The 21,070-nt window shown below is 36.9% G+C and overlaps 1 protein-coding gene across 5 annotated transcripts in view; it reads right to left on the reverse strand.

Annotated features, from left to right (window-relative positions):
• LOC309655771 (uncharacterized protein) overlaps positions 1-21,070 on the reverse strand; it is a 119,703-nt gene that overhangs the window by 81,883 nt on the left and 16,750 nt on the right. For 3 of the 5 annotated variants that reach the window (XR_014260974.1, XM_082451473.1, XM_082451471.1), the window contains exon 1: positions 1-21,070. This exon is cut by the window's right edge. The gene's annotated coding sequence lies outside the window, so the exon portion shown is untranslated. The other 2 variants (XR_014260975.1, XM_082451472.1) reach the window with 1 other exon arrangement.

The raw sequence follows: 21,070 nt of genomic DNA on the forward strand, positions 1-21,070 counted from the left end.
GTAGATAGAAATGTATTTCTCACATTACGGTCCCTCTGGTCCAGGTGGTGAAGGTCATTAAACAACACAGGTTTCTTCCTTCCCTGATGTGCTCATCAGCATTACCAAAGCTGGGTTTCTACCACGTCTGTGCTACAGCCCATAGCAGAAGGGAATAGGAGAGAGTCCAGGGCAAGTGTCTTTAAGGAGATGACCCAGAAATGAAAGATATCAATTCTCCTCTCTCATTGCCCAGAACTTTAGCACATGAACTTACTTAGCTTCAAGGGATGCTGGGAAATGTAGTCTGTAGCTGGGAGACCATGTTTCTAAAAGATGGGATGGAGGAGGAAGGGTGGAGGGGTGGTCTCATCTATTAAAAGAAGGTGGAGAAGGAAAGATACTGGAGGCCATATACCAGTATCTGTCACAGCCACAATATACAAAGTAAAATGCATTTATTCAAGCAGGAATAGTATCCACAGTGAATCGTCAAAGGCATCCAAACAATTTAAAAAAGGATTAATGCTGGTAGTACTTGTGTTATTTAAAAATAGTGGTTCTCAAGTTTTCTCAGTCTAGTACCACTTCTTTGGAATAAAAGTTACGCAGGTCACCTACACTCTGCACAAGGATTTAGCTGTGTACATGGCTTTGTTTCTAATGAGAAGATATGAAGGTAGTTTCTAGTTTTTATATAACACAAGTATATTAGAGAGGCGTGCCAGTTTTTTAACATTATTGAAGAATGAACTTTTCTAAGTTAACTTTCCAAATAATGGAAGCTTACCATTTTAAATTTAATGTGAAACAAACGTAAGATCCTCTTTTGTGTGTATTTGTCTAAGTGTGAATGTAAATATTTACTAAACTGAGGTAGTTTTCTATCTCCTTAAAACAGGTATACTGAGCACAGTTGAATGAATTTATACCTTCATTCAATGCATTTATTCAGCACCGATTATGTGCCAGTGACTACATCAGGCTCTGCATAGGATTTCAGATTTAATCTTCCCAACAAGCCAGTGAGGTAGGATAGATTTTCTGTTTCACATGTGAGGAAACTGAGTGTCATCAAGGTTAGGTAACATGCTCAAGGTCACGTAATCAAGCCTCATTTAAAACGCTGGTCTCGCTATTCACTCTACTTCAGTCAGTTTCCTTCATTCAGCAAATATTTATCAAGCACCTTCTCTGTCCATGCAGTATGCTCAATGCTTTTATGTTTTACTCCTATTTATGACAATCCCATAAAGTAGATATTATTTTTCCATTTCATAGATGATGCAGCTGTAGTTCAGAAAAGTGAAATACCTTACCCAAATTGTGGAGAGATGAGTAGGACAGGATTTACGTCTAGATTGCTCTTTCTACTCCGAACCTGCCTTTCCTCCTATCTTATGAAGTCATGAAAGTCCCATTCGGCTCCCAGCTTAGACACAATGCAGACCTGGTTTACCCTGCTGTCCTCTGTAATTCCCATCCACCGGCTCGGCACATCCTGTCAACTCTTGCAGAAACACCTCTCCAGTCCACCCTCCAGCCTAGCTGAGCCTTTATCATATTGGGCCTGGAACTAACTGTTTCCTAACTGGTCTTTCTGTCATCAAGTTATCTTTATTTATTCCAGTCTCCACATTGTCATGAGGTGGTCACCCTCAAATAAATAAAAGTATCCAATCACAGTTCTTTCATTCTTAAAATGTTCCATTTGTTGCTCGACCTCCATAGAATAATATCTCAGTTTATTACTTTGGCATATAAAGCTCTTCTCAGCTCAGCTGTGGCCTCATCTCTCATCACTCAGCTCCCACCCAACCTAAATTCTATTCATACTTAATGCTTTGCTAATCTCCAAACCCATCTGCTTTTTCATGCCGATGTACTTTTTTTTTTTTTTTTAACATCTTCATTGGAGTATAATTGCTTTACAATGGTGTGTTAGTTTCTTTTGTACAAGATGTTCTTGTGACCTAGAGGAGCCTTTCCCATTTTTCCTGCCTGAAAAATTTCTACACTTTAATGATCCAATTATAATATAAAATTATAGTTACTTCCCCAAGTGAACTTGGTCACTCTTTTTTGCTCTCGCAGTACTCTTGTGTATCTTAAGTGCTATCATAATTATGTGTATACATGCCTGTCTCATCCAGACTATACTCTCCTTGACAGCCAGGACCACCTTGGCCTTGCACAATGCCTGGCACATAATAGCCATTCAGCAAATATTTGGGAACAGTGGGTGAAAGACTCAGCTGCTAGACATAGCACAAAGGCAGTTGTGATGAAGTAACCATTTAACAAAACAAAAAACAACTGCTTATTGAAAACTTACTCTAGAAAAGCTCTGTCTCTTAGTACTATAAGGGGATCAAGAAAGAATAAAATAATCCTCGCCTTTAACGCTTTGTCCTAGCTTAAAACCTAATTAAGCATCTAAAACTGATACATTGGAATTAGAGCATTCATGTACCTTCTTAGTTACTATTTTGTTCTTATTAGATTGTACAGTCCCAAGAAGCTGGATCCTGTTTTCATCCTTGTATTCTCAGCTCTTGTCATTGTTCACATAGTAAGGGTTCAAAAATCTTTGTTGAAATATGAGTGAATAACAAGTTTTCAAAAATGCACAGAATGACTATATTTAAAGTACAAAGTAAGTAGCATAGCCTCTGTAGACGTTATTGGAGATGAGATAAAGATATAGGAACTGAAAGAACATTTGGGTCAATCTGAGACATAGGAAGGATTTAAGAAGATTGAGAAAGTGTTGAAGTCATGTCAAGGACATAGAAAAATTATGAGAAAGTGCATTATATTAATCAGCTAGTGCCACGTAAGTACTGCCTAATAAAACTACCCCCAAACTCAGTGTCTGATATCAGCACTTATTTTCACACTTACAGGTCTGCTGATTTAGACTGGATTAGCCAAGTAGCTCTGTTTCAGGTTGCAGGTCGCCCAAGTTGGAGTTGGCTCTAGGCTGGGGTTGGGTTCAGTTCTGCTCCACATGTCTGCATCCTTGTGGTGTTACTTGGGGAGGGCTTAAGTGTAATTTGGTTATGAGAGGGACATGAATAATTGCGACCAAAGGATGGGATTTTGTCAATTGATTCATTTATTGTTCACAATTATCCACACCTTCCCTTTGTTGGAATTACACATTTAACACCCTTCACCATATGACTTTGCAATACCTTCCACGAGAGTGAATGGAGTGTATTTCCCAGCCTCACTGATGTTGAGATTGGCCGTGAGATTGGTTTGCTTTGGCCAGTGCGAAGTGGGAAGAAACCACGATATGCCAGTTTCGGGCTAAGAACTCAAGAGCGACTGTGCTTTTCTTATTCACCCGCTTGTGCTCCTGCCCTTTGCCACAGGAAGTACATGCCCCAAATAGCTGCTGGTCTAAGAATGATGAGAGATACGTGATATAAATTTGTTCCTGATCCAAAGTCTGGAGCCCAGCCAACTACAGACGGAAGCACATCTGCCTCTGCTGACCATCAAAGAGTGAACAAGAAAAATATACCTTTAATGTTGTAAGGCCCTAGGTTTGCAGGAATAGCTGACCAATACAGGTGTGGAAGTGGGCAAAGAGAGGAAGTATTCAGAACTTATTTTGGAGAGAAGGCTAAGGATTCATTGAATGGAGGCACGAATAGGATGTGGGAATTGACAGGATAAAGAGGCAATAAGGGAGAAGGGGTTAAAGCTGACTGGGTGGGTGGTCAGGTCCAGGTTGGAGTTGAATGAAATCTTGAAATTATATTGGAAATTGCAGTCTCCAGGGTAGGATTTGTCTGTAGAGTGGTTTTGTTTGGCCCATCTAGATTTTTTAAAATTTGAATTTGAATCTATTAGGTAGGTCATCTACTCTCCAGTTCCTTACCTTCCCTACCTCTCCTTTTTCACACTCCATTTCTTGGAGTGCATATATGTCCCCTGTTAATCCCATCACCGCTTATTGCCAGGCCCATTGAGTTTAATGAGATAATGCGAATTATAATGATGATGAAAGCTGGTGTGAATTGAACACATTATGGGTTCAGTGCTTTTTCTAAGCTTTATATGTCTTATCTCATGAATTCCCGTTTCATACATAGGGCAAAAGTAAGTTAAGTAACTTGCCTAAGGTCAACAGCTGCAAGTGAACAGGCCAGAATTTGAAAATTCCAATTTATTGAATAGGTCAGCTCAAACATGAAACAGGAATTATTTTTGTTTAAACACTTCCGTCAGTGTCTTATCTTGCATCCCCCCCTTCCTTTCCTGGTTGTAAATTCTTTAGCCACATCTTGGGCAGATTTATACCTTCCCAGTCAGTTTTGGTGTTAAAAGACTATCCAATTTACAACTCCAGTCTTAACTCTAGTTCAGACCTTTCCCTCCCTGATCAACAGCTACATCTAGGGCTCAAGAGACCTGAGGGGAAGAGTGGTGGTTTCCCCTCAGTCCTCTCCCACTCCTGGCCCTGGCACCGTGTGGCATGTGTGGGTGTATTCTGGTTGAGAATTGGGGTCATGATCTGGTTCTCTCATTCTCTTTTCAAGGTCTGTGACCTCTGGTGTTGAGGGAAGGTTGGGAGAAACGGTAGAGGAATGGCAGATGTTTCTTGACTCAATTGCCCAGGTTATGCTCTTTCTGTAGATTGTCTTTGCTTCTCTGGCCAACACAACTGGCCTGCGGTACTGTCGGTATAATAGATGTCCAAATACTGAATGCTACAGTAAGTCACAAGTATAAGTTATTTGGAAATACATTTTATGGTTAAACACATTTTAAGAAGTTACATTTTATGGTTTTACTCCCCTGAGCTAAAGGAAACTTTGAGTTTTGCTCTCTCTTTGTCTTCTCACTTTGCCCCCTCAGAAACTGACCAGAGGCATTAGGTGACATCCGTAGTGAAAGGGTAAACTACTGTTACTTTCATGAAAGAAAATTTAGTTTTCTTTTGCAAATTTTAAAAATTTAGCTTATTGAGGTATAATTTACATACAATAACATTTGCCAGTCTTAAATGAGCAATTTGATGAGATTGAATAAATGTACCCAGTTGTATAAATACCACATAATCGTGATACAGAATATTTCCATCACATCAGAAAGTTCTTTTTCCTTTTGCAGTTAATCCTTCCCCCACCCCAACAAACTCCAGACCTTAAAGCCTAAGGGTCTGCTTTATATCACTGCAGTTTTGACTTTTCTAGAATTTCATATAAATGGAATCATACGGTCTTCTGTATTTGATGTCTTTTATTTAGCATTATGTTTTTGAGGACATTTGATTTGTTTCCAGTTCTTGGCTATTATGGACAAAGTTTCTATGAATATTCCTGTACAATTTATTATGTGGACATGAATATGTTTTCATTTCTTTGGATAGTTAGAATGGAACTGCTGGGTCATATGGTGGGTATATGTTTTAGTTCATAAGAAACTGCAAAACTGCCAACGTGCCTGTACCATTTTTGCATTCCCATATGCAATGTGTGAGAGTTTTGTTATTTCCACATCTTACCAGCACTTTGTATTGTATTTTTAATTTTAGCCATTACATTGTAACTGTAGAGTGTCTATTTGTGGTTTAATTTTTTTTTAAGTTTTATTGGAGTATAGTTGATTTAAAATATTTAGTTTCAGATGTATGTAGTTTAATTTTATATTCTTCTGATAACTAATAATTTTATGAGAAATTGTTTTATATTGAACATAACTTTAAAACATTTTAATATGAATTATATTTAGTATTATTTTAATTTAATGTATTAAATTAATTTAATAATATAATTAATTTAAGATTAGTACTATATCTCATTTTTTTCAGCAAATATTAGTTTACTTTCTATTACAGTTTAAAGTATACAGGTCTTACACATATTTTATAAATTCATTCCTAAGTATTTCATTGTTATTATAAATGATACTTTTTACATATTACTTTCCAATTGATTATTTCTCATATATAGAAATACAATTGATTTTTGTGCATTGGTCAGGCATCCTGCAACTTTACTAAATTCGTATCGGCCAGTAATTTTGTAGAATTTTTCTTTAGATTTTCAACAAAATTCTGTGGCCTGAAAATAAAGGCAGCTTTACTTATTCTGTCCCAGAAGCAACACTTAAATCTCAAGTGAAATTTTACCTCATATAATAAGTATGTTCATTTAGCAATGCTTCATTATAGCTCCTGAAAAATTAAATCACATTGTGGACAACTTTCTTTTTTTTTCAGAATAATATCTTTTTTCACCCAAAATCACAATAAATAAATACACAATTAAAGGTGATATTTTGACATTATACCCCGGCTGATTTTCTTGGCACAGTGCTTTCTAGTCAAGGACTATCCTATGGAACAAATAAAAATTGTGTGCCCATTTGGATAAACCCAAAATATTTTGCTTGCATACATGTGCAGGCAAACAGATGTTTTGCTTTCAGATACGTGCGCAAAGTAAGAGGGACGAAAAAGTAATGTCTTCTACCACACTTTTGTCTGTATTGGATGTGTGCTATTTTCACTTGTTTTTAAGAATTTGGTCTTTATTTTTCCCTAACAGGGATTTGCTATGCTATAACTTTAAAGTGTAGTTTGATTGCAAGATAAGAATGAGCCCCGAAGTATTGCAAATTATTTACCGTCAGATTCCTATTTGATTCCTATCTGTTCTTATTCCTGTAAGCATTTGCCTCGCAGTGCTGTTTACCTTGGAAGCAGCAGTCCCTTTCAAAAACAGCAGCTGAATCCAGTTTTAATTTTTCCCATACTGGTAGAAACATCCTCATCACCCACCCCACCCCACCCCCTCATGACCCCAGCCCAACACAAAAAGATATCTGCACCAGCTAAGCAGAGCCACACTGTCATTGGAAGTCTGACTTCCAGCACCACAGGCCCTCCTTCCAGCTTCTAGGGTTTAAAATTTCCAACCTCTCGCCCTTGTCTCCCACCCCCAGCCCTAAGGGTGGTAACTGCTTCCTTCAGTTGCTACCTCTGTGACACCTTCATGTTTTCTCCCTCTCTCTCTAGCGCTCGCTCTTTTTGTTTCTCTGTTACATAAAATACTACTTTAGACATAATTAGTAATTCATTCCATTAAATCAGTTCATTTCAAAACATTGATATGCTTTGCTTTTGAGGAGTCCCGACTGATAAAGATTTTGGCACTAGGAATAGTCCTATGAAACATACCATCAAACATAGTACTTTAGGGTTAATTTGGTCATTTTGTGGGCTTGCAGTGAGTGTTGAGCTACTTGTTCATGGGAAGTGCATTGTTAGTGATCTATGACATGAACTGACATACGATCAATCAAAGCATCACTTGTGATTGATGGTACAACGCTGACTGAAGCAGGTCCTTAGAAAGCCAAAGGGTTACTGTCCTTCAGCACTGTGGCAAGGAAGGTAACAAGGACTATGGTGAAGGATAGAGTCTGTGTGCATTGGAACATTTACAGAGAGAAAATGAGGAATATTGTGAATGGATTCTAAGGGTGTTTGCCCAAGGAGGAAGGAACAGAATTCCAGAAAGAACCAAGCTTATTGATGTTGATGGTTTTATGAGTGTTTCTGGATTGAATGTGTTCATTGGAAGTGGTTCTAATAGTTTATTTTGAATGAGTGACATCTGACTCTTTGATAGCCTGCATTTAATGAGATTGAGATGCCAAAACACCCCTGGGAAAATGTAGAAAAGCAGATCCAAAAGACTCGGGGAGAAAAGAATGTTAGAGACATTTATCATCTGTGACCTACAGTCCCACCCCTCCGTTACCTTTAACCCACACGGCATTCACTGAGAAGGCTCCAAGGACACCCCATTTACATTGGTGAGGAGAGAACCTGAATCTTGGGAAAGCTCTCGGGTTGCTGTTATTTATAAGTACAGAAGTGGGTGATACTGCCATTGAAATATGCTGTCTGATTTTCAGTAGGAGACTGCATTTGCAGAGGCTTAACTGACACTTAACCAAGTATCAGTGCTTAACTGACAATGTGGATGTATTTACCATAATGGACAGAAGGAATAAACTGGTAATCAGTATGTTTTGAGCTGCAGATATCTTTGGCAGTGGAAAATTGTTTAGTGTCTCTAGGGATGAAATATATAGATGGGTCGCTAAAATGTTACTTGATCTATAAAATAAAAACAGTTCAAATGTCTGAGAGAAACTAGGTGTGGACTGACACAATGCAGTGTCATAACCTCTCACCCAGTTTCTATATATAAGCCTAGAACTCCTTGACTGAAGGGGAGAGGTTAAGTTCATTTGAAGGTAGAGCCTGCTACCCTGCCATGCATATATACTATGAATCTTCCTTCAAGCCTTTTCCAAAGGAAACTGTAGGCATTTATTAGTATGAATGTGCTATGGGAAAAAGAAATACCCAGATCTTCTGGGAACTATGAGGCACTGGCTTTGAACTGGTTCTGACTTCTAGGAACCCTAAATGCCACTTGGTCCGCCAATCATATTGGGGGTTTACGGTGGTCATGCAGCAAATGGAGTTAACAGTGGTGTGCTGGAGAAACACGTGAGATGGAGATATAATTTTGGAGTCATTAGAATATAGATGAATATTTAGGAGCCATGATACAGGATGACATCACCAAACAGTGGTGTAGATAGAGAAATGAAGTCCAAGGATTAAGCCATGAGCTACTTCAAATTTTAGATATTGATAATATGAGAAGGAACCAGCAAAAGAGATTGAGAGGCAGTAGCCAGAAATAGATTAGGGATAGCAGGTGAGTGTGGTGTGCTGGAAGCCAAGGGAAGAAAAGAGAATAAGCAACTGTGTCAAATGCTACTAATCAGGCAAATAAGAAAAGGACCAAGAGATTGCAACTGGATTTTAGCAATACTGATGACCTGGAGAAAAGGAGTTTCATAGCAGTGGCTGATGCAGAGGCCTGAGTAGAGTGTGTTCAAGAAAAAAAATGAGAGGATACATTGGAAACAGCAAGTACAGACAACTTTTTAAAGGAGTTTTGCTGTAGAGGAAAAGAGAAATAGGGCAGCATCTGGAAGTAATGAGGTCAGGAGAACATTGATGTTGTTGTAAGTTGAAGAAATAATAATATATTTTATGTTGATGGGAATGTTCCAATAATAAGGGAGGGAATATGATGATGCAGGGAAAGAAATGAGAATTGTCAGACCAATGTTTTTGAGTAGGAGAAGGGAATGAAATTTAATGCACAAATGAAGGGGTTAGACTTAGGTTTGAGCACAGTCTGTCCACAGTAATAGGCGAGAAGGTAAAAAATATTAGTACAGATTTGGGACATGCATAAAATAGAAATAATCTGCAAATTTAAAAGTTGGTTCTTATAAAATTCTTATAAACTTATAAGCCTTTAAATAAGTTAAAAGTTCTTATAAACATAAAATTAACAAAACAATGACAAGGTTTATCAGGAAAAAAAGATAATGCTTTCACAAAATTAGGAATAAAATAGAAATCATAACTAAATATGTAAAAGAATATCATGACCAACTTTATGGCAATGGATTTGAAAACAAATTCTAGGAAAATGTAACTTAGTAAAATTGACTAATGAAGGAACAGAAAATAGTCCTATAACTGTTTTAAAAATTGAATCAGTGGTTTAAAACAAAGTAAACTCATATTTAATGATGAAATATTAAAATCATTTCCTTTAAGATTAGGAATGGGGTAAGAAAAAATAATCTATTACCATTTATATTCATGACTGTATTGGAGAACCTAGCCAAAGCAATAAGGCAAGAGAAAGAAATAAAAGTTTTGAGAATCAGAAAGGAAGTATAAATAATTCTTGATATTTGCAGATGCCATCACTGTCTACATAAAATAACCTAAAAGAATCAACAAAATCAACAAAATCTAAATAATTAATAAAAGGTAACTGGATTAAAAATCATTATTTAAAAATCATTTGTATTTTTATAAACTTTCAACAGAAAATTTATTTTTAAAAAAATATCATTTCAATAGTAATAAAATCATAGATATTTAGAAATGTACAAGACCTATATAAAGAAAATTGTAAAACTCTTGAAAGACATTAAAGAAGACCTGCATAAATGGAGATATACCATATTCGTGGTTCATAACACTCAATATCATAAAAATGTCTTTTATTCCAAAATTAATGTATAGTTTCAGTGCAGTTCATCAAAATCTTAGCAGGTTTGTGTGTATGTGTATCTGTGTGTCGGGGGGGAGGGCAGTGCAACCATGCATGTATAAGTGAATAAGTAAAACCTGAAAGCTAATTCTAACTTCAATAAAGAAGTTCAAGTTTATAAGAAAACCCAAAATTCTCTTAATGAATAAGAGTAAGAATTGACAATAGCTTTGAAGGAAAATATTATAAAAGTTACAATTTATAAAAAGAATTTTCTAAAGTATCCTGTGAAAGTTTTAAAATAGCTTTATTGGGGTATAATTGAAGTACAATAAACTGCACATGTTTAAAGTGTACAATTGGATATGTTTTGTCATATGTATACACCTGTGAAATCATCACCCTCCAAAAGTTTCTGTATGTTCCTTTGCAATGCTTCCCTCCACATCCCTGCCCATTTCCAGGCAACCAGTGATCTACTTTGTGTCACTATTGTTTCTTTTTTTAGAATTTTATATAAATGAAATCATACAGAATGTCCTCTTTTTGTCTGGTTTCTTTCACTGGGCATAATTATTTTAAAACTCATTCACACAGTAGCTTGGATCAATAGGTCCTTCCTTTTTGTTGCTGAGTCTTATTATTCCCAAGTGAGATTTAAAATGGCAACTTCCTGAAAACATGGGAAAGGGAAGACCAAGTAGATGACCTCACGTTCTAGAAATCCTCACACCAATGGACCTTCACAAATTTTCTTATGTTGGCCCTGATTTTGCTCCCACATTTTAGAAAGCTGTGGTTTTAAGGAATCAAATTCTTCTCAAAGAGCCTGTTGCTGAACACCATCTTTCCTTGTCACAGATTTTGTTTAGCTGAATACAGTATATTGTTACATGTTTGTAGCTAGGAATATGGTTTCCCTATGGGCTCCTTAGGCTTTACTTTATTCTGTTTCTATAAACTGTAGCACAGGGCTACAGTTTATTGTTAGCTTTTGATCCCAAGAAAGAGTTTATGGTTAGGTCAGCCCTGTTCAAGCTACTGCAAGAAAAGCAGTTCAAAGAGCAAGTTGATTGATTATCAGGAGAGACAACACACGTAGCAAGACTTCTAATGGATACATCATTTGCTCTAGTGCAGTCATGCAAGTAGCATTTACTTGAGTATATTCTATGTATTTGTATTATTATCAGAGTTTTACATGTATTGTCTCATTTAATCCTTAAATCCCAATGAGACTGATGCGATTAGTTATTTTATACAGAGGAAACTGAGGCATGGAGATAGTAGGGTAACAGAGGAAATGGCAGAATACAGCAGAGCATGGAGTCTAGAGACAGACACAGCCGGGTGTATTCCAGCCCTGACATTTTAGTAGTGCCTAGCTTCCTTGCTGGTTAAATAGAGTTCTGTAAAATAAATACTATAAAATAACAGTACCAGCTCGTAAGGGTGTTGTATGGCTTAAATGATACAACACTTGCAAAATGCTTAGCAGAGTGCCTGGTACCAAGTGAGTTATAAATGGTAGCTATAATAATTTTATTATCATTATTATTACCATGACCAACAGTAATACTTTCATTATTACCTTGAGCCAATTATTTGAAAGTAAAATGTTTCCAAACCTCCTAATCAAAAATGAGATTGTGTCACTTCTAAATACTGGACATTTAAGATGCATGGGAGAGTAATATTAATTAAAATGCATTATAATTTTCCATGAAAAGTATTGATTTATACTCTGTCACTAGTCATGTTTCCTTACATTTTGAGACAACTAATTTTTTTTTAAACACATTCAGAGAGAAACACCACTAATATTTTGATCCTGTGACAGTTACCTTCACCACATGGGTATTATCAGAGAGTTAGCAATTTGACTCCTTAATCAACAATCCCTGCTTTACTTTGTTCATTTCAGCCAACTCCCACTTCTTTTACTTTTCTCAGCACATAATGTGATAAATGTTGCTGCTGCAATGTGATTCACAGAGTAAATGTGAAGTTGCCAAGGCACAGACACAAAGTCTCACCAGGAGATGAGGAGGATAATATACCAAGGCTGCCATGGCATTCTGGGATTCTTTATGGCTAGGGAAAGCTTGAGGGCTTTCTCTTGAATACAACCTCATGGTAATTGTTAGTGTTAGTGTTTCCTTCCTCATACACAGGATCAAAACCAAGGATATGGGCTCTTGCCTTAGATAAGGCAGAGACCATCAGCTTGCCACATGCCCTTGCATGCCACATGACAAAATTAGCCTTGCCAGTTACATCTCTCTCTACCCCCATTCCAGCTCAGGATAAGTGTAATGACCTTTTCTAATTGGATGGCACAAATTCTTGTCTGCACTCTTACTCTGAATTGTAGGTACCAGTCATATGACTGTAATAAAATACTCCCAAGCTGTTAGCACCAGGCAGCAAGAGGAGGAAACCAAGGTAGGAATTCTTGTTCTACAAAGCCGGCTTTGGCTCGCTCTTTATAATAGAACAGAACTGGAAACACTGTCTAGTCTTGTGGGAAGATAAAGACAGGCATTTGGCTATTGTCACTCATAGCCTCCCAGTCCTTCTCTAATTTCAGCCACTGCTTGGAAACAAGAAAGAGTTGGAAGCAATCTTAGCCTAAACCCACCACCTCTTCAGTTTAGGTTTATTGCTCCAGTCATCTGCATTTTGGTTCCATCACATCACATGTCCATGTCTCCCTCAAAAATAGCCCCTCCTGCACACACAAACATTGAGCCCTCCATACCATCCAGCAATACTGTGATATCTCTTTTGTTGACCCACTCTTCCATTTGTCATAAGTAGTATGCCCAACTCTCAACTCTCCTTAAATACCCAGCCTCCCGCGCTTACCTATTCCTTTCCAGAAAGGAAACAAACACTACAGCAAACAGCAAACCTTCACCAACAGCAAACCTAAAAAGTATGTGCATCAATGTATCTTGCCTCCTTCCACAATGAGGAACGAATGATCTCTTTAAGAGGATAATCCCTCTGCGTGTACTATGGATCCTCTAATAGTCCTGCCTTCTTAAGAACCTAATCCTATGGATTAGGATAGGATTAACTCATCTTCATCCTTCTTTTCTCTGTGGCCTCTTTTTAAAATATTTTATTGACTCCAATGTATCTAAAATATTTCAACATATAGTCAATACAACAAATGAGTAATGTTATATTTTACATTCTTTTTTATATCAAGTCTTTGAAACCTAGTATATACATTTTTACCATCTTAATTGTTCTTTTTTCCCTTTTATTTATATATTTTTATTGAGGTATATTTGATTTACTCTCTGTGGCCTCTTTGCCATCAACATTTAAACATTCTCAAGTTTCTCTTAAAAAGAAAAAAAACTTTTTTCAACTGTATTTCCCCCACCAGCTACCTCTCTCTATTTTTATTCACAGTCACTATGTCTATTTTAGCCCCTTTCTCTGTTATATTAGCTCCCTAGAATCTTGTCCTCCATCCTACCACAAATCCCCTGAAACAGTTCTTGCCAAGGTCACCGAAGACCTTGATGTCATCAAATTTAATTGGTCTAGCTGTGTCTACCTGACGTCTCTGTGGTATTTTACACACTCCTTCCTGTTTAAACATTCTCTACTCTTGGTTTCAGGACACAACAATCTCCTGTTTCCTCCTATAGTTGATATCTCTACTTTTTCTCAACTTCCCCAGCTCATCCTGCCCTACCTCTCCAGTAAATGATGGAATTCCCCAAAACTTAGTTCTAGGCTCTATTCTCATGTAAAACTATAAGTTCTCCCTAGATGACTCCAACTGCTCTGCACATTTTAATTTACCATTAATATGCTAATTAGGCCAAATTAACTTTGCTGCTAGCCTTCTATGAGGTCCGTATCTATACACTTAGCTATATATTCATCCTTGTTCACACATTTCAAAGACATCTTAAAGCTAACCTGTCCAAACCAATCTCAATATATTCTCCCAAAAATGGCTCTTCTGAATCTTCCCCCATCTACTAGTATTACTGTGTATCCAATTGCTCACACAAGAAATTGTGGAATTATTCTTGATACTTTCTTCTCCTTAACTGTTATATCTAGTCAATCACCAGGTTCTCTAAAAGAGAGAATCCCTATATTCCTCTGGTCATGTTGCCTGAAAGGAACTTTTTGGTCCTAGGAAAGAATTGTGTTGAAACAACACTTCCAGGGACTTCCCTGGTGGCACAGTGGTTAAGAATCCACCTGCCAATGCAGGGGACATGGGTTCGAGCCCTGGTTTGGGAGGATCCCACATGCCATGGAGCAACTAAGCCTGTGCGTCACAACTACTGAGCCTGGGCTCTAGAGCCCACAAGCCACAACTACTGAGCCTGCGTGCTGCAACTACTGAAGCCCGTGCGCCTAGAGCCCGTGCTCCGCAACAAGAGAAGCCACCGCAATGAGAAGCCCGCACACTGCAGCAAAGTGTAGCCCCTGCTCGCCTCAACTAGAGAAAGCCCGCGCGCAGCAATGAATACCCAACACAGCCAAAAATAAATAAATAAATAAATTTATTTTAAAGAAAAGAAAAAAAGAAATAACACTTGCAGTTCTCTTTCTATCCTTCCTCTCCCCACTTTCATCTTTTCTTGTCAGAGAAGAAATGAATTGCCTTATTGGTGAGTTTAGGTGAAGGAGCCAGACCCTTCTGCATTTCCCTCTTTTGGCTTTTTATGCTGCAACAGTGGGTGCATTTTAAAACACGTAGAAATAAACTTAACCAAAAAAGTGCAAGACTTGCACATTGTAAACTACAAAACATTGTTGAAAGAAGTTAAAGAAGAGCCAAATAAACAGAAAGACATCCCATGCTCATAGATCGGAAGATTTAATTTTGTTAAGATTTGCCCCAAAATGATCTACAAGTTCCCTGGAAATCCTGTCAATATCCTGGCTCGCTTCTTTGCAGAAATTGACAAGCTGATACTAAAATTTGTATGAAAATGTGGAGACAGAATAGTCAAAACATTCTTGAGAAAGAAAAACAAAAAGTTGGAAGACTCAGACTTCCCAATTTCAAAACATTAAAAAGCTACGGTAATCAAGACAAGGTGGTACTGGCACAAGGAGAGACAAATAAATCAATGGAATATATTAATTCTAATTAAGAATTCATAAATAAAACCTTACATTTATGGTCAATTGATTTTCAACAAAGGTGCCAAAACAATGCAATAGAAGAATAGTCTTTCTGACAAATGGTTCTGGGACAACTGGATGTTTGCACGCAAAATAATGAAGTTGAACACTTAACTCACATCATGTGTAAAAATTAGTTCAAAGTGGATCAGAGATCTAAATGTAATAAACAACCTAAAATAGGTTTTAAAAACTATAAAACTCTTAGAAGAAAACAAAGGAATAATACATGTCTGTGACCTGGCTTAGCAATGATTTATTAGATATTACTCTAAAAGCACAAGCAGCAAAAGAAAAATTGGATAAATTGGACTTCACAAACAAAAAACTCACACTTTCAAAGGACACTATCAAGAAAGTAAAAAAGACAACCCACAGAATGGGGGAAAGTATTTGCAAATCATATATATTACAAGGGACTTTCATCTAGAAAATATAAAGAAAATATCTTACAACTCAACAATAAAAAGTAAATAACCCAATTTAAAAATAGGCTAAGAATCTGACTCATTTTCCAAATAAACTACTCAAATAGCTAATAAACACATGAAAAGATGCTGAACATCATTAGTCATCAGGGAAACACAAATAAAAATCATGATATGATACTACTTCACATCCACTAGGATGAGTAAAATTTAAAAAGACAGACAACAAGTGATGGTGACGATATGGAAAAATTGAAACCCTCATATATTGCTGGTAGAAATATAAAACAGTGCAGCCACTTTGAAAAACCATCTGGTAGCTCCTAAAATGTTAAACATAGAGTTACCATATGATCCAGAAATTCCACTCCTAGTTATATCCAAGAGAATAGAAAACCTATGTCCACACAAAAACTTGCACATGGATATTAATAGCAGTATTCAAAATAACCCCAGAGTAGAAATAACCCAAATGCTCATCAACTGATGAATGGATAAACAAATGTGGTACATCCATACAGTGGAATACTATTTAGCAATAAATAGGAATGAAGTACTAATACATGCTACAACATGGATAACCCTCAAAAACATTAGATTAAGTCACACATAAAGTCACATCACAGTCACAAGAGACTACATATTGTATGACTTCATTTATATTAAAAGTTCAAAACAGGCAAATCTATAGGGACACAATTACAGCATATGTAATCATGCTAAAAACCACTGAATTTTTCACTTCGTTTTTGTTGTTGTTGTCTTGGCTGCGCCGCACAGCTTGCGGGATCTTAGTTCCCCCAGCAGGGATTGGACCCGGGCCACGGCAGTGAACATGCCAAGTCCTAACCACTGGACTGCCAGGGAATTCCCTGAATTTTTCACTTTAAACATATGACTTTTACGGTATGTATATTACTTTCTTACCCATCTTCAAAGTTAGCAAAGTCACATTCTCTGACCCTTAATACACTGTTAAATCTTTCTAACCCAGCCAGTAACCCAGATTCCTAGTAGGAGTTTTTTTATTTAATAAATATTTACCCATTTTTCAGTTGTTTGGGAAAATTTTAGCTAGGATATTTCAGTCTACTTGTCTTTAGAGTAGTTTTGAAGGACTTTCTAAAATACAGAATTAAGACTCTAGGTAATGAAGCTGCAGAGCTACCTGCAGAAAGGCTAAATCTTAGGAAATTTGAAAAAGACTACTCCGGGCTATTGCAGAACATAGCTTGTACAAACTGTTGGAAAGCGAGCTGGCGATAACATAATAAAAATCTTAAAATATTTACACCTTCCAACTTGCATAATCATCCACAATAAAAGTCATTATGAACAAAGACGTTCATCTTAATTTTAATGACTGAAACTTAGAAAAATCCTAAAAATCCAAAATTAAAGAAAATCAACATACACAACTCTACAGATACAGTCACAGGATAGAATATTCAAGAAACACTAAAATGTTCATAAAGCGTTTTTAGTTGCATTATATCCTAGACATTTTCTCATTTATTATATTCTAAACCAGGGGTCAGCAAACTATGATAGCAAACTATGAGCTAAACATATTTTGCCACCTGTCTTTGTACAGCCCATGAGCTAAGAAATAATTTTTACGTTTTTTAATGATTGAAAAAATCTAAAGAAAAATAATATTTTGTTATACAGGAAATACATGAAATTCAGATTCCAGTGCCCATAAATATAAAGTTTTATTGGAACACAGCCAAGCTCATATGGTTATGTATTGTTCTTGGTTTATTTGACATAACTGTAGAGTTGAATAGATGTGAAAGAAATTTTGTGGTTCACAGAGCCTAAAACATTTATTATGTGGCCCTTTACATTAAAAATTTTGCCAAACTCTGTTCTAGGAAACAGTGCTATTTCAAGTTGGTCTGATTCCAAAGCTCCTTCCTCCATGCCATGCTGCCCCAACACGTGCATATGAGGTAAAGGCAACACATCAATATGGTAACAGTGGAAAATTATCTTTGCGAGAACAGTATCTGGCCCATGATAGACACCTGATATTTTTTGAATGAATGAATGTGTGTATGAATACTAATGGATACAGAAGGATTCACATGGAATAAATATTCTTGAGAAGTCCTATGTCAGTCTGTCTCTCAGAGAAGTAGCCACTTAATAAAGAAGTAGCCACTTAATGAAGCCAACAATTGCTTGAAGGGGCCTTTGTGTTCCTTACTGTGAGAGGATGCCCTGGTTTAAGAACTTCTAGAGTCATGGAATAAAGGGGAGAGAATTTTCTCCCATTGAAGTCTAATTTCTGAGAGGGCTCTTCTGACCCAACTGAGTTCGACAAGCCAGCATGGCTACTGGAATTAATCCTACTTAGGCCAGAAGCAATGAAATAGAAATGTCTGATATATTAATTTGTCTCTAGACCTGGGCCACTAGCACCATGTGGTTATTTAAATTTGTATACAAATTAACTAAAATTAAATAAGATTGATATTTTAGTTCCTCAGTCACTAGCCACAGTTTAATTGCTCATTCACAGCTAGTGGCTTTTGTTTTGGATGGTTCAGAAGAGAACATTCCCATCATCAAAGAAAGTTCTATGGAACAGTGCTGCTCTAGACAACAGGACAAATCTTTCATGCAATTGATAGTATTGCATAGAGTTGAGCTTTTTGCCCTAAGTCATTTGTGTGATTTGTTAAGCTAAGCTTCTGTTCCCAGTATTTTCCATGATGACACATCTCTAAATTTAGAAATCATGGGGAGAGGAGATTTGCCTTCCAAAATTCTGTTTTCCAAATTTCAAGAATCTATGTGTATCTCTCTTACTTTATGCTTGAGATCCAAAGATTAGATGTGGCTCTCCATCTACATTAGGAAGACAAAGGCTGACTTTTCACAGAGTGTAATTCTTCTTATGCAATTATGAAATATCAAGGTCTGTGGATGCGCATTGGCAGTCATTCCTTTCCCTTCTGTACTTCTCCATGATCTGTCTAAATCCTTGTGGACTATAAATCAAGTAATTGTTGAATGTGTACTGGCTTGCAACTTAACACTTTTCTCTAATCCCAAGGCCTTTTATCCAAGCTTTGGAGAGTACTTTATATTTCTGTACTCACTAGAACATCTCATTCTCCTGGGTAGGTGACAGGGATTAAAATCTGCTCACAGATGGAGAGACCAAGGGAAAGAGAGCTACAAGGTCACTGTGCGACATTGACCATTCTAAAAATTGAATCCATTAAACCAACAATAAATGACCCTGTGCTAATAGTGATGATTTGACCTCTAAAGAACATTTCTCATCCAAAATTTCTTTAAAGGCATTTTTAATTTCTGGAACTACTTTCTGCATCTGTGGAAGAGGGCAACTCTTTTTTCTTTCTTTCGTTTCCTTCTTTTTAGTAATTGTAAAAGTAGTGAATATTCATTTTTTTTAATTTAGCAAGTATAAAGGAGAAAAAAAATCCAAAAATCAATCGTTAATTAATACACTTTTTTTATTCAAGAAATATTTATTAAATGCTTATTACATGCCACATTCCTTTTTACTTAGAGACAACTTTCCACGTTACCTCTTCGTGTTTACGTTTTTCCCTTTATGTATATCTGGGAGATAGCATGGTGTAGCGGGAAGAGTATGTATGGTCTTTAGCATCAGATCAACGTGTGTGTCTGAATTCTGACTCCAGTACTAACTGTGTGAAGTTGGGTAAGTCATTTAAATGCTCTGAGTTCTGTTTCCTTATATGTAAACTCAGTGTATTAATAGAGCAATGCAGGCTTTCTAAGGATTTCAATAATTTCTGCTCTGTTGGGCAGTAGCTAGGCTGTGTGGGACAGAAGCCCATTAACCCCACCCAGATCTTTATTCTACACCAACCTGGAGCAAGGTTTTTTTTTTTTTAATCATAAAAAGATGGCTGGAGTAGGGAATCGGGATATGGGCCACTGGGATAGTGGCCAAGTTTTTCCAAGATTCAGAGAGGGAGGACAGATTTTTTTTTCCCGGGCCAAGCTTGCAAATTCCCAAGTGTATCACCAACTACAAAGCACTCCATGTTAACACACCATTCAGGGCAATGATTGCTAGGTTCTCAAGCAAAGTTGTAGACTCAACACAGAAGAGGATGTATGCAGGGCAAGTAGGGCTGTGTAATCTTAAATTATAGTGAGTTAAATGGGAGCCTTTGAGAAATGATTAGGTTTATCCATAGTATTTGCAGGTCTCTCTTGCCAGCTCACATACTGCTGCCACAATGGGAATGAAGGAATCATGGAACCTTCCATACAGCCTTGCCAATTCTCTTTTTTAGTAGGAAGCTGATTATTCAGTTTGGAAATTAACCCAGATTCCTTGTTTCTCTTTCTGCCTACTTTCCTCCACTGTTTTCTGATCAGTTCACTTATTAGAAGCTCTGCCAGAGGGTAGAAAGGAACACGTTCAGGAAGCATTGAGTCAATGTTTCATTGTTTTCTGGTAACACAGATAAAAGTTATTTGGGAGACTATACTCTAAGATTGTCCTTTACTCCTGATTATGCAAATGACAGATCAATCAAAGCCCTGGAAGAATTATCTTGTTTTCTACACCAATACTCCATTCTTTAGAACTGGACATTCAGGAGCTACCATCTCCTTTTTCCCTCATTACCATGGACAAATTGAAATCTGGGTGTACCAAAACTCTCCCAGAAGTTTTATATTTATTTTTAGCTCTACACATTGGTCCAAAACAAGTTTAGAAAAAAACAAAGTAAATTTCATCTTTGAACTGATGAGAACAATTTACAACATATTGAATAACTTAGGGAGTTTCCAATATATAATAAGCCAACAGTTGATACAGTTTAGTTTCCTGCCTTATAACTTGATTTTATGACAAGTATAGCTAGCTGTTTAGAAGAATTTTAAGAACATTATTTTCTAACCACCTTGCCACTGTGCAATATTTATTGTTCCTGCAGAGATTTTTTTTTCCCCCTTAACCTCAGCTTGAGATCATTTTATGCCCTAAAGCACATCACAGTATGTCCTGAAGCATATCCTGGGAATCAGAAGTGAATCTTTAAATCACCTAATTTCACATCCCAGCAGCTATGATTTGGTCAGTATCTGTGCAGAGTATACACTGAGGCAAAGGTTAAAAACACAAAGACAAAAACCCCAAACTGAGTGGAATAAATAACTTGCCTTCAGGTGGAAAGAGTCTGTATTTTTGTCGACTTTGCTTTCATAATACCCATTACATAAAAGATTAGCATCTCAACATCCACAAGAAAACCCTCCCACCTAAGGATTTTTTAAAATAATTAGGCACTGCCTTTATAACAGGTGAGTTGCCAAACAGAAAGAGATATGACTCTGGAGTCTGCT

The sequence above is a fragment of the Balaenoptera physalus genome (genome assembly GCF_965194825.1).
Source record: "Balaenoptera physalus genome assembly, chromosome: 2".
NCBI classification, from domain to species: Eukaryota; Metazoa; Chordata; class Mammalia; order Artiodactyla; family Balaenopteridae; genus Balaenoptera; species Balaenoptera physalus.